The sequence below is a fragment of the Ornithorhynchus anatinus genome, chromosome 2, assembly GCF_004115215.2.
Source record: "Ornithorhynchus anatinus isolate Pmale09 chromosome 2, mOrnAna1.pri.v4, whole genome shotgun sequence".
Classification (NCBI taxonomy): domain Eukaryota; kingdom Metazoa; phylum Chordata; class Mammalia; order Monotremata; family Ornithorhynchidae; genus Ornithorhynchus; species Ornithorhynchus anatinus.
This window is the reverse complement of record NC_041729.1, coordinates 66,050,969-66,065,564: the sequence shown is the minus strand read 5'-3', so window position 1 is coordinate 66,065,564 and position 14,596 is coordinate 66,050,969. Positions and strand designations below refer to the sequence as shown.

Below are 14,596 nucleotides of genomic sequence, written 5' to 3'. Positions count from 1 at the left end.
AGCCCATGCGAGGCAGGAACTCTGCCAGACCTAATTAACTGGTACCTATCCCAGTGATTAGAACAGTGTCTGACACACAGTAAGCGCATAGCAAGTATCATTCGAAAAAATACAAAAACGAGCTGACAGTCTAGAAAAGCATTTTCTTTACCCAAAAGGAGCATATGTGCCGAAGGGGGAGAGTGGCGAAGAAGTATTTCCAAACAGTGAAAAAGACATCTTGGTCCAATCCCATGCGTTCTGCAGGGAGGAAACTGAGGACCAGATTAAGCGCATGTCGAGGCAAACTTAGAGTGGATGCAGACCATCCAGACCATGGGACATTTCGGAGATCTCTCCTTCCCATTTTGGAAAGCAGCTTTTTGTCTGGGAAGGCCATTTCATTCTAATGTGTTGCCTCCCCGAACTGAGGTCCTGTTTATTGAGCCTACCTACTGTGGCTCTGAGGTGCTAGAATCCCCACCCTCAGTGGGCTGAGAGAAAGTTTGTCACTCTTCCTAATAGCACATTATCACATGGAAAGTTGGGAAAGCAGTTTAGCCAGAGTGACTTCTATTCTTCTTAAAGTGGGAAAGCAGTTTAGCCAGAGTGATTTCTATTCTTCTCCTTCTCTGTCCTATTATTACTATTATATTGTCGTATTGTTTGTGAAGCATTTACTATGTGCCAAGCACTGTAGGAAGCACTGGGGTAGCTACAAGCTAATCAGGTTGGACACAGGCCCTCCCCCCACATGAGGCCCCCAGTCTAAATAAGAGGAGGAAGTTGAGGTACTTGCTTCTGAGGACAAACCACACCAAGGACCTTCTCAAGGTCACACAATTAGAAATGGAATTTCTGTGAAGAATATTGAAAATCACAAGGAGTCAAGATTTTGTGCCATTTCACACGGTTAGCACTGAGGCAGAACACAGCGTTTCCTCCATAATGTATTTAGAGTCATCTTGCCAGAGTGTACTTCCCTGTTGTTTGCCTACACCTTATCTTGCTGTGCTTATTGCAGCAACCGAAAAAGGGCCTCCCGAAATTGTTGCCGAAAGACGGAGTATCATGATTAAATGGGAGCATGTCAGATTGGGTGGTGGGGAATGCGAGAAGATATGCCAAGTTTTATTTTCCACCCCCGGTGTATCTTTAACATTCTGACCCACAAATTTGTCAAGTGAAACAGCACCGTCTTCTTTGCATATCGTTTGAACTGAGGGCTTGCTTTGAAGAAGATAAACAGGCTATGCTGCCCAGAAGAAATAATGATCCTAATTTATCTTTGCCTGTCCACCTTAGCTTAGCACCGTGCTTCAATGTTGTAAAGGAAATTGAGAAATAACCTAGTTGCATGGTGCAGCTATGCAACATGATCATTCTGTGATGGGGGCAGGGACTTCTGAAAGATATTTAGTTTCTATGGATATCATTTAATTTTATTTGAACTTGAATGAAGTTAGAAGAAATGTAGTGCTCTGTGCAAATATCCAAATTTTGAAGTTTTTAAGAGATGTGTTTCATATAAAAATATTTGTGACTAAAATAGGATTAAATGCAGGATCTTAAAGTAGATAAATAGTAATAGGTATGCAGTTTATAAACTCTGCAGATTAAATTGTACTGCTATTAGTCATAGCGTTTCCTGGGCCTGAAATGAAGAAATTGGCTAAAGATTAGAATCTGTCATTTTAAAAGGAGATGGTGGTGTGTGTGTGTGGTGGGGGCTTGATTCCATAATAATGATAATAATAATTGTGGTATTCATTAAGTGCTTCCAAGTACCATTCTAAGCACTGGGCAAGATAGAAGGCAATCAGGTAGGATACAGTTCCTGTCCCACACAGGCCTCACAATCTAAGCGACGAAATGACTTGCCTCTTTCCGGGCACCATTTTGTGGTCAGAATTTGTTTCACAAGATTTGAGTACCTCGCTTCTGATGTAGAGCCTCCTTGAAATCCACTGGGATGAAAAGAAATTCCTGGCAGAGGTGATCTTACTGGTCTCATCTCCTGAAATGACTGGACAACCATCCAGTTGGTCCATGATTCACCAATCAGCTGACCTTCCTTAACTGCTACTTGCCTCATTATTTCAGCCCGAACGCTATTTTCCGTCTCCACCCTCACCCCCCGCCACAACCCCAGTTCACTGCCTCAGCTTTTTCCTGAGCAGCACCGTGGTTTAGTGGAAAGAGCACGGTCTTGGGAGTTAGAGGTGGTGGGTTCTAATCCCAGCTCCACCACTTAGCTGTGAGTCTTTGGGCCAGTCACTTGACTTTTCTGTGCCTCGGTGGCCTCATCTGTAAAATGGGGATTAAGACTGTGAGCCCGACATGGGACAACCTGATTGCCTTGTATCTATCCCAGTGCTTACAACAGTGCTTGGCACATAGTAAGCGCTTAACAAATACCATCATTTTTATTATACTACCCATCTTTATGTACTCAAACCTCATCCACTTCTTCCTTTAAAGCACAGTCTGAGGGACCCCTGCTGCTGGATAATTTTTCCCTGATCAACTTCACCCGTCTCCAGTTCATTAACAATTCATTCCTCCATTGGAATGTAGTCTAGCAATCAATCAATGAATGGTATTTGTTTACTTCTAATGATTATACCTGGTGATCTATAGGTCCTTGTTGTCCTTCCTTTTTCTAAAGAAATGGTTCGGCTCTCCTTTAGCATTTGCTCCAAGCACCCAAGTCAGGTGAATGTGGGTGTTTAGTAAACAGTTGTTGACTCTGCCCAGTGCTCTTTGTCACTCAGAGCGAATTTCCATTACTGGCTTAATCCATCCTGGATAGCTAGCCTGTTTTCTGTGATGGCGGGGGGGAGATTTGGCAGCATCCTTAGGTAACTGATTTCTGTATTTAAAGTTCCTGTCAGGAATTTCATCCAATTGCCCCTTGATTGGCAGAGGAACAGTATGACCCAGTGGAAAGAGCACAGGCCTGGAAATAGGGGGACCTGGATTTTAATCACAACTCCACCATTTACTTGCTGGGTGGCCTTGGGCAAGTCACCTAACTAACTTATCTGGGCCTTGTTTACCACATCTGTAAAATGGAGATAAAATATCTCCTCTCTCTTCCCCCTTAGACTGTGATTGGGTCTGACCTGATTGGATCTCCCCCAGCTCTAAGTACAGTGCTTGGCACACAATAAGTGCCTCACAAATGCTACGGTTATTAATTAATTCATTATTATTAATTATTAGTGCTTCATCAATCAGTCAGCAGTATTTATTGAACATTTACCATGTGCAGCATACTGTACTAAGTGCTTGGGAAAGCATAACCCAGCAGAATTGATAGATGCAATCCCTCCCCACAAGAAATTTACATTCGACAGGGATCTGATGATTCTCTTCCATTTTCAGAGCCTCGGATCTCCTTTCCCTCTTCCTGCTCACCCTTCCTAAAGTAAATGTCCGTAGTTCACCCTTGGGTCTTTGCTCTTTCAGACGAAACAGAACCCCTCTGTTGGGAAGAATAATCAGACGGAGCTAATCCACCCCCTTTGTATTTTCTCTGTTCCTTGGATCTTAAATGCTTCCTATTTTTCTGATCGTTGGGACATTTACCTCCAGAAAGTGGCCGGGAGTGGGGAAAAGCGGTGATGACGATATCCATTCCTATATGCGCCCTCCCAGATCAAGGCATCCCCCGTTCCCCAAATAATTTATGACTTCCAACCTAATTCCTTTTCTCATAGGTCCTGTTTCCCAATCCTTTAATCTTATTTGCGGCTCTCCTCTGAGACCATCTTTACAGTACTTAATCTGTGGAGGCTCTAGCTAGAAGTACTGTTCGGATAAGACTCTAACCAGTGAACGGATTATTTATATGCTACTCCCTGGTTTAAGCATCTAATTTAGCAGATTTTTAAAATGTTCATCTGCATTGTTGAGCTATTGAAGTATAAGATCTGTGTGTGGGGGGAGGTGGAGGTTGTTCCTCCCTGCATGACTGAGAGTCCATTCATTCAGTCATATTTATTGAGCACTTACTGTGTGCAGAGCACTCTACTAAGCGCTTGGTCCATGAGTCCCTGTGTATAATCTGTCATTAATAAAGTCCAAGGGGATCTTCAGTTGCCCTCTCCTGCTCCTGAATTCCTTCTTTGCTGTCCTTTACCATTTTACCCAGAGGAATAATAGTTGGAGACTCTTATTGAAGAAAGCAGCGAGAAACAGGTTGGCCTAATGGATAGAGCCCGGGAGCCAGAGGACCTGAGCTGTAATCCAGCTCCACCACTTGCCTACTATGTGACCTTGGACAAGTCACCTAATTTCTCAGTGCCTCAAGTTTCCTCAGCTGCAAAATGGGGATTTAATACCTGTTCTCCCTTCTGTTTAGCTTTAGCTACTAACTTTAGCTAATCAAATACTGTCCATTCCTTCTTTGGTATGTTTTAGAAGAAAGGAAAGCCTGACTACCCTTCTCTGTGCTCAGGGTAGAAATGGAAAACCTTATGGACACATAGAAGGTGTGGACATAGAAGGTTATAGATGTGCAAAGCATCGTGGCCTAGTGGATAGAGCAGGGGCCTGGGAGTCAGAAGGCCATGGGTTCTAATCACAGCTCCGCCACTTGTTTGCGTGTGACCTTGGGGAAGTCACTTAATTTCTCTGTGCCTCAAATTTCCTCAGCTCCAAAAAGGGGAATTAATACCTGTTCTCCATCCTGCTTAGACCATGACTCCCATGTGGGACAGGAACTGTGTCCAACCTGATAAACTTGTATCTACCCCAGCCCTTAGAACAGTGCTTGACTCCATAGCACAGTAGCGCTTAACAAATAACAAAAAAAAAAACCCCAAAACCACACATACAGATGTGTAAGAGAAGCAGTGTGGCTCAGTGGAAAGAGCATGGATTTAGGAGTCAGAGGGTCATGGGTTCTAATCCCATCTCCACCACCTGTCAGCTGTGTGACTTTGGGCAAGGCACTTAACTTCTCTGTGCCTCAGTTCCCTCATCTGTAAAATGGAGATTAAGACTGTGAGCCCCACGTGGGACAACCTGATTACCTTGTATCTCCCCCAGCGCTTAGAACAGCCCTCGGCACATAGTAAGCACTTAACAAATACCAACATTATCATTATTATTATCATTATTATTTTGCTTTACAGTCAATTATTTATTCCGATGATTTTTTTAATAGATGCTTTAATCCACATATCCCATTAGAATGTAAACTCACTGTGAGCAGGGAACATGTTTCAGGTTTCTGTTCAAGCACTTAGTACAGTCCTCTGCACACAGTAAGTGCTCAATAAATGCGAATGAATGAAGGAATGTTTAGTTTTTGCTAGCCCCGAATAAAGCCCATTGCAGCCAGCAGACAGAGAACACCACTACTTCTCCTACTATTGCTTGTTCTTTTTAGGTACTAAAAGATTAAATTCTCATGTATCAGTGGCGAGTGATTCTTTTCAAGTAAGGTATTCCGTAAGAACATATGGCCTCATTCATTCATTCATTCAATCGTATTTATTGAGCGCTTACTGTGTGCAGAGTCCTGTACGAAGCGCTTGGAATGTACAATTGGACAACAGATAGAAACAATCCCTGCCCAACAACGGGCTCACGATCTAAACGGGGGAGACAGACAACAAAACCAAACAAGTAGTCTGGCGTCAATGTCATCAAGATAAATAGAATCATAGATATATACACATCATTAACAAGATTAATAGAGTAATAAATAATATATACAAATATGCACAAGTGCTTTGGGGAGGGGAAGGGGGAAGAGCACACAAGGCCACAGTAACCTTGTGTTCACTTGTCGTGGACAGGCAATGTGTCTATCAAGTCTGCTGTATTGTTCTCTCCCAAATGCTTAGTTCACAGTAAGCACTGTGCTCCCCCAGTAGGCACTCAGCAATTACAATTGTTTGATTGATTGTTCATTCATTCATTCATTCAATAGTATTTATTGAGCGCTTACTATGTGCAGAGCACTGTACTAAGCGCTTGGGATGAACAAGTCGGCAACAGATAGAGACAGTCCCTGCCGTTTGACGGGCTTACAGTCTAATCGGGGGAGACGGACAGACAAGAACGATGGCAATAAATAGAGTCAAGGGGAAGAACATCTCGTAAAAACAATGGCAACTAAATAGAATCGAGGCGATGTACAATTCATTAACAAAATAAATAGGGTAACGAAAATATATACAGTTGAGTGGACGGGTACAGTGCTGTGGGGATGGGAAGGGAGAGGTGGAGGAGCAGAGGGAAAAGGGGAAAAAGAGGGTTAAGCTGCGGAGAGGTAAAGGGGGGATGGCAGAGGGAGTAGAGGGAGAAGAGGAGCTCAGTCTGGGAACGCCTCTTGGAGGAGGTGATTTTTAAGTAGGGTTTTGAAGAGGGAAAGAGAATCAGTTTGGCGGAGGTGAGGAGGGAGGGCGTTCCAGGACCGCGGGAGGACGTGACCCAGGGGTTGACGGCGGGATGGGCGAGACCGAGGGACGGTGAGGAGGTGGGCGGCAGAGGAGCGGAGCGTGCGGGGTGGGCGGTAGAGAGAAGGGAGGAGAGGTAGGAAGGGGCGAGGTGATGGAGAGCCTCGAAGCCTAGAGTGAGGAGTTTTTGTTTGGAGCGGAGGTTGTTAGGCAACCACTGGAGTTGTTTAAGAAGGGGAGTGACATGCCCAGATTGTTTCTGCAGGAAGATGAGCCGGGCAGCGGAGTGAAGAATAGACCGGAGTGGGGCGAGAGAGGAGAAAGGGAGGTCAGAGGGAAGGCTGACACAGTAGTCTAGCCGAGCTATAACGAGAGCCCGTAACAGTAAGGTAGCCGTTTGGGTGGAGAGGAAAGGGCGGATCTTGGCGATATTGTAGAGGTGAAACCGGCAGGTCTCGGTAACGGATAGGATGTGTGGGGTGAACGAGAGGGACGAGTCAAGGATGACACCGAGATCATGGGCCTGAGAGACGGGAAGGATGGTCGTGCCATCCACGGTGATAGAGAAGTCTGGGAGAGGACCGGGTTTGGGAGGGAAGATGAGGAGCTCAGTCTTGCTCATGTTGAGTTTTAGGTGGCGGGCCGACATAGGAGATGCGAGCCTGAAGGGAGGGGGAGAGGACGGGGCGGAGATGTAGATCTGCGTGGATTGTTTGTCTTAATGATACTTGTTAAGTGTTTACTATGAGCCAGGCATTCTGTTAAGACCTGGGGTAAATACAAGCTGATCAGGTTGGGCTCAGTCCCTGCCCGAGATGGGGCTAACAATCTTAATTGGGAGGAGGAAGATTTAATCCCCATTTTACAGTTGAGGGAACTGAGAAGTGAAGTGACCTGCCCAGGGTCACACAGCAGACAGGTGGCTGACATGGGGTTAGCAGCTTGGTCTTACTGACTGCCAGGCGGGCCTAGCTGCTTTTCTGCAGTGCTGCATTCCTAGGCAGTGATGCATTAAAACAGCTTAATGTGTTTGTGGGCTCCTGATCATTCGTTCAATCATATTTATTGAGTGTCAACTGTGTGCAAAGTACTGTACTAAGCGTTTGAGAGAGTACAACATAGCAATAAACAGACACATTCCCTGCCCACAGTGAGCTAGAGTGAAGCCTACCTTCCTGTCCTCCCCCAGCTGGTTGGTCTTGCACTCCGTGACTTTCACGTAGTGACTGCGTGCTGTCACTAAATAAACGCCAACAGGATTCTGAGAAAAAAATTCCCACAGGATCATGCCAAGTGTGGGGTGAATTGAGCTCCGTGGGTTGTTAAATGCTCGATTTGGAGAGCCCCATCAGTTTGATGCCTTTCATAAATCACATTGTGGTTGAAACTTTAATTAAAACATGTCCATGTCTCCCATGCATTAGAGCCTTTAGAGCCTTCTTCTGAGATTATTCCTTTATAAATTATGAATGGACGTTTTCTTCTCCGTGAATGAAAACATGGTTGTATAAAGGACATTTGTTGTCTGATATATTTAGAACGCATACTGAGTGAATTATAGTGGAGCAGTTTTTTTTTGTTGGTTTTTTCTTTGGTCAGCTAAATAAAAGCGTTCTCTTATATTTGTCAAAAACGTTATCATTAGCCTGCTTTATGATAACGTTCATCACTGTGAGCCCGTTCTTGGGCAGGGATTGTCTCTGTTGCCGAATTGTACATTCCAAGCGCTTAGTACAGTGCTCTGCACACAGTAAGCGCTCAATAAATACAGCTGAATGAATGAATCAGTTTAGTCTACGATTATTGCACATGGGGCCAGACAGGATGAAGGAATCAGGCCTGCTTTGTCTCAGTGCTAAACTGAAAGGTGACTGTCAGCACAAAATTTCCGTGCACTCACTGTTGTGTTTTTGCTGTGCTAAATTGAGCATTCTCCAAAGAAATCTGTAAATGAATAACATCATCACAAGCGTACTTTCGGCAATCTGTTAGGTAAATATACCTCTGAAAACTTGAGTCCCTTTTCCTAAATGCAAGGATATATAAAGTGAGGTTTTTTTGAATCTATAAGCAATATGCATTTCCATACATAAATATGGGAACAATGAGGTGGAGCAGAATATGGGTAGGCAGTAAATGGCCTGTAGCATCGCTTTCACGTAATATAAAAACAGCTAAATATTGACAGGCCTTTGATTGAATAAACTAAACACAAATAGCTAGGCCTCAGATATTGATATTTTAATGCTATTTAGACATTCTAAAGAAAACATTGACCATGTGGCTGTTCTTTGGTGGCAGTGTTCTAAAATTACGTTGCTTTTTAAAATCAGTGCATTTCCTCTTTTTGGCCCAGGCATGACTAGCATTAATCTTAACATCCGGCTAGGTTTGTATAAAGTAGTTCTCTTCATCGGAGGAATTAAGACCATTTGTGACTACTTTACCACCACCCCCCAATTTGTCTCTGGCTGGCTGACTTTTAGCCTTCAGCAAGCCCTCTTAGTCCTTCTATCAATGGCCAGACTGGTTTCAGCATGGCTGTTCAATTGCCCATGGGCTCTCAGACTGGCTTAGTGGCATGACCTTTGTAAGCTTGAGTACCGAAGACAGACTAGAGATTCACATCCTGTCTTCTCACAAACTAATTTCCAAAGTCCTGCTGTCCACAGTAACTTCATCTTCCCCATTCCAGGTACGCAGAAATTTTGGTGTCATCCTTGAGCCGCCACTCACATGTGCCTCCCGCATTTAGTTTGTCTCTACAGTCTGCCACTTCCTTCTTGTTAATAGATATTTCATAGGTATTCCCTTCCTCTGCACTTTACAACGGCTACTCATTTCCCACTATATTTCCATCCCTTTTCAGCTCTCTTTCGCCATACACCCCTGTGCATTTCTGGACCGATGCCTAATTTTTCACTTGTATTTAGATGACTATGCAAAACCTGGCCTATTTTTCCCACCCCATTTGTTCTTTGCCCTAGCCTTCCTCGGAATACTAACACTAAAATGGGTTATGATTTTGGTCTTATTAAAGGGGTTGCTGTAGGATAGTGACAACAGTGCAGGCATGCAAACTGGGTTTCCTGCTTACTCGTCATAACTCTTCCCTGGACCAGCTACTTCTGTAAAAAAATCTTGAGAATCCTAGCAGCACTACCTAGTCGCTTGTTTTTATTTTCCCACCATGGACCTTCTGACATTCAAGTGCTTACTTTGTGCCAGGCACTGTAAGTGCTGGGGTATCTGCAAACAAATTAGGCTGGACACAGTCCATGTTCCATGTGGGGCTCACAGTCTTCGTCCCCATTTTACAGATGAGGTAACTGAGGCCCAGATAAGTGACATGACTTGCCCAAGGTCACACCACAGATAAGTGACAGAGCTGGGATTTGGACCCAGGTGCATGGTAAGGAGATGGCCAACTTTGGGCCCCTGCCCAGGGTCAAAGATGGAGATAGTAGTTGCAGTGCCGGGCAAGATGGCTTTGTGGCAGCCATCATTGAAACTGGATAGGAAGATGAGCATTCATTCAATCGTATCCATGAATTACCGGGTGCAGAGCACTGAACTAAGCGCTTGGGAAAGTACAATATAGCAATGAACAGTGACATTCCCTGCCTACAACAAGCTAATCTGCGCTAGCGGGGGGACACAGACACCAGTACAAATAAATAAGATTACAGATATATGCATAAGCGCTGGTCGGGGGAAAGAACAAAGAGAGCAAGTCGGTGATGCAGAAGGGAGTGGGAAATGAGGAAATGTGGGGCTTAGACTGGGAAGGCCTCTTAGAGGAGATGTGCCTTCAATAAGGCTTTGAAGGAGGGGAGTGTAATTATCTGTCGGATTTGAGGAGGGAGGGCATTCCAGGCCAGAGGCAGGACGTGGGCCAGTGGTTGGCGGCAAGACAGGCGAGATCAAGGCGTAGTGAGTAGGTTGGCAGTGGAGGAGCAGAGTATGCAGGCTGGGTTTTAGGAGAGAAGCTAGGTGAGGTAGGAGTGGGCAAGGTGATGGAGTGCTTTAAAGCCAGTGATGAGGAGTGTTTGTTTCATACGGAGGTGGATAGGCAACCACTGGAGATTAGAACATGTCTACTAACTCTGCTCCATATTGTCCTCTCCCAAGCGCTTAGTAGAGTGCTCTGCCCACAGCTGTTGCTCTAAAAATGCTATTGACTAATGGACTTTAATGTTGGGGGCTCTGGCTTCTCTGGCTAATGGAACCACAGCCTTTACTCACAACTCAGATGCACCTAAAGCAAGTATGAGCCCTTGGCGTGGGAAAGCCACGACCACGATCAGATGTTGCCCTCCTGTCCCAGCTCCATTTAGACTTCGTCGGGACTCCCTGGTGAGGATCGCTGGGGACCAGGCTAAGCATTTCCAGATGGCTTCCTTTCTGCTGCAGTTCACAACTGCTGCCCTTAGCCCTGTGAACCCTCCTTTTAAGCCAAGCTTGATCACTTTGTTGTTGTCAAGGCCAAGTTCATGTGCACGACATTGAGTCCGACAGCAAGGTCAACTCTACCCCTACTTGGTGTCAAATGTATAACCCGCCCAGACTTTTTCCTACCACCTTTGGTATATCAGATGCTCAAGGATTATTACTATCACTGTTTCTATTACTATTTCTACTATAACAAGGAGGGAAAACAAGCCCACCATTTTTCCTTTAGAACAAAAATCTACCCATTGTTATGTGTCACCACATCATAGCACATTGGAATGTGTGTGTTTGTCACGTACTTTGAATATGTTAAATGGGTTGCCCTTGGTATTCTCCCCACCCTTGATTCCACAGCACTGATGAACATATCTGTAATCTGTTTGAATGTCTAACTCTCCTCTAGACTCTAAAATCTTTGTGGGCAGGGATCCTGTCTACCAACTCTGTTGTATTCTACCCTCCCAAGCGCTACATACAGTACGCTGCATAAAGTGCTCTTTGATTAATGGATGGATTGTGTTCATTATGTTGAATTTTTTATGATATTCGTTAAACACAATGTATGCCAGGCACTGCTCTAAGAGCCAAGCTCGATCCAAGCTAATCAAGTTCAACACAGTCCCTGACTTACATGGGGCTCACAGTCTAAATCCCAATTTTACAGATGAGGTAATTGAGGCCCACAGAAGTGAAGTGATTCACCGTCATCATCAACAACACTTTTTGAGCACCTACTGTGTAGTAATATACAATTCCCCCCCACCACCCAGCACATGAAAGACAGGGGCTCTTACCTCCAGGCGTATACAGTCCAGTATACATAATTTCTTTCCCAATCCCATTTGAAGCCCTTGGAATTTCCTCCTCTATCCTCTATACACTGCACAGAGGTTGCATCTCGGTTATGCCCCTTTAGGATCCCTAGCATCGGAGATCACTGAACAGAATAAGACCATCCCTTTTCAGGGCCCAGAGGGAAAGCATAATCATTCATATTTATTGAGCGCTTACTGTGAGTAAAGCACTATACTAAGCGCTTGGGAGAGTACAGTATAACAGAATTGGCAGGCACATCCCCTGCCCACAATCAATCCATCCACCCCTACAGTAATTATTGAACACTTACTGAGTGCCGAGCACTGTACTGAGCACTTGGAAAAGAGTTGGTAGACATGATGCCTGCCCACAAGGATCTTACAGTCTAGAGGCCTGCACTATCCCTTTCCTCATTTGGAAATTTCACTTGGCTTAACACCTGGATGTTTAGTGAGTAGTTTTAGAAACTCCCATTAAAGACTCACGTTTCCGAAGCAAAGGCTGCTATTCAAAACCTTTCACTGTTTCATCTGTGTGTTACATTGGGCATGAGAAACAGGAGAGAGGCTTTGAAGAATTAAAGAGGATGAAAGACTGGGGCATATCCTAAGCAATGCAAATCGAGCTTTACGTGACCTTATTGCCGTCTGCTTTAAAGGAGCTTCCTCTCTGTACAAATGAGTGGCCTTTGTTGGAGCCTCTCCGGATTGGGTGCTGTGGCTTTGGAGCTTGCCTTTGAATCCCAGCACAAGGGAAGCTTTGCTCACAGAGAGTCCCTGCAGAATTGCCCAGAGCTAGCGGCTTGCCTCATTCGATCAGCTGTCAAGTGGGAGGAAAGACGACAGGTCAGATGAAATGGAGGACCACTCACTGCTGAAGCACCGAGCAACAACCCCAACGCCTGAAAAACAAGGAGCTAACAATAAAGTAGAGGGCTTCCCGGGGAGGACTGCTGCAGAGACGGCAGACTGCCCCCAAAATCGCCGTGTCAGTCAAAGGAGAGGTGGCAAAGCGACCGACGATTTACTCGGTACAGTCAGATGCAGGCTGGCCAGAGATGCCAGTATCAACTGCCATCGGGGCCACAAAGAACCCCCTCAGTGCACGGAGTAATTGCATTGTGTACTGGACAGTGCCATCTTCTGGAAAATACAGATATCAGGCAGCTGGGAAGGTGGAATGTCTGGGTTCCATTCCGAGCCCCCCCGCCCCCTGCAATTCTTACCCCTCCCATTTATTCATTTTCCAAACCCATCTCCAGATTATATAGTCTTGAAACCTGCAGGCGCGGGTTGCTACTGTCGTTAGGATTCAGTAAGTGAGGCCAGTCAGCATATGCTGTAGAAGGGATGAGCGAAACCGCTCAGTGCCAAAAACCGCAATGATGAAGTTGGTCACCGACCTGGGTAGCGACGTCAGTTGGCTGGCAAAGTTTGGTTAGGGTAGTTTTCAGAAGCACAGGTTTGCAAAGTATTCAGATGCACTGAAAACAGAAGAGAGCTCCAGGGGTGGGTCACGTGTTCCGGGTAGAGCAATCTGCTTCTCACTTACCGTAACCTTTAAATGAGAAGCAACGTGGCCTAGTGGATAGAGCACGGGCCCGGGAGTCCGAGGACCTGGATTCTAATCCGGACTCCACCCCTAGTCTATTCTGTGACCTTGGGCAAGTCACCTCACTTCTCTGCACCTCATTTACCTCATTTGGGAGTCCATGTGGGACTGGGATGCGGTGCTTGGCACTTAATAAGAACTTAAGGGATATCATAAAGAAGTGTCATCCGATCACTGCTCGCCACTGAAGGAAAAATTATGAACAGTGAGGGCTTTCTTTCCATTTTCCTGATGCCGCTCTTCTACGTAAATGAAGATTGAGGAGAGATACTACTGATTTTTGAGATTTGAAAATGTATGAAAAAAGAATAAATCTGCGTGCAGCTCCAGAATACAAATGGCTGCCTTTTGTTTCCTGTCCTTTAGAACAGACATCTTCGGCATTTACTAAGCTTCTTTAAGTGAATTTGGATTAGATTTGTGAACATTGCTCTAACTCTTCACGGCTTGTGTGAGATCTTCAGAATGGTATTTTTAATATGTAGCCCCCTGATGAGAAATATTTCAAGTATTGGCATTTGTTTAAATACTTCATTTAGTATATGTCTAGTCTTGTGTGGAAAATTGTATGATTAATGTTATAGTGAAATAGCATTTCCATTTTCAGAAACCAAGTGGTATACTACTTGATTATCTAATGATGGCTTTACAATCATTTTACTGACTAAAAGTTTGATAGAAGCTAGCTTTTATGTCACTGTTCTGCATGTCTAGCTTATTTAATATAGGAATGTAAGAAAGAATGCAATATTCCTTTTACTATTCACAAAATCGGGAGTTCTCAAATCCTCTATTTTGTGATCTTGTTAATCATTACCCAAAGCTTAAGAAAAATAAAAGACTTATTCAAAATTGCTTATAAGGAGAAATATTAAATTTAGGCTTACAATATTTAGTTTTGTGAATCAATTGATAGTACTCATCATTTATTTCCAAACTATTTATCTTGGGAGAGAGAGCGCTCCTGATATATAGATTATAATACCTACATACAGTGAGTTGGAGAGAAGTCAAATCAATCTATATCGTTTCTTTGAAGTGATTATGAGTCTCAGTGCACCTTATAGTAAAATCGCAAATATTTTGATTGTTCTCCTAATCTAGGAGTACACGTCTGGTACTTTTTCTGTTTTTAACATGGGTTTTCTAGAGAGGACTCTTGGAGATCTTGCCTTTTAATTGATCTCTAAACATGATGGGGAAATATGAATTATCTGGTTAGGTTTTAACAGTTGAAAACGCCAAAACACCCGGTATTGTGTCAGCCTATAAGTATTTTTTTTTTTTGGTCCTCAGTTTTCTATTTTTCCCATTACTAGTATAGA

The 14,596-nt window shown here is 44.3% G+C and overlaps 1 protein-coding gene across 8 annotated transcripts in view; it reads left to right on the top strand.

Moving 5' to 3' along the window:
- QKI (QKI, KH domain containing RNA binding) overlaps positions 1-14,596 on the top strand; it is a 186,729-nt gene that overhangs the window by 159,526 nt on the left and 12,607 nt on the right. The gene's annotated exons all lie outside the window — the stretch shown is intronic.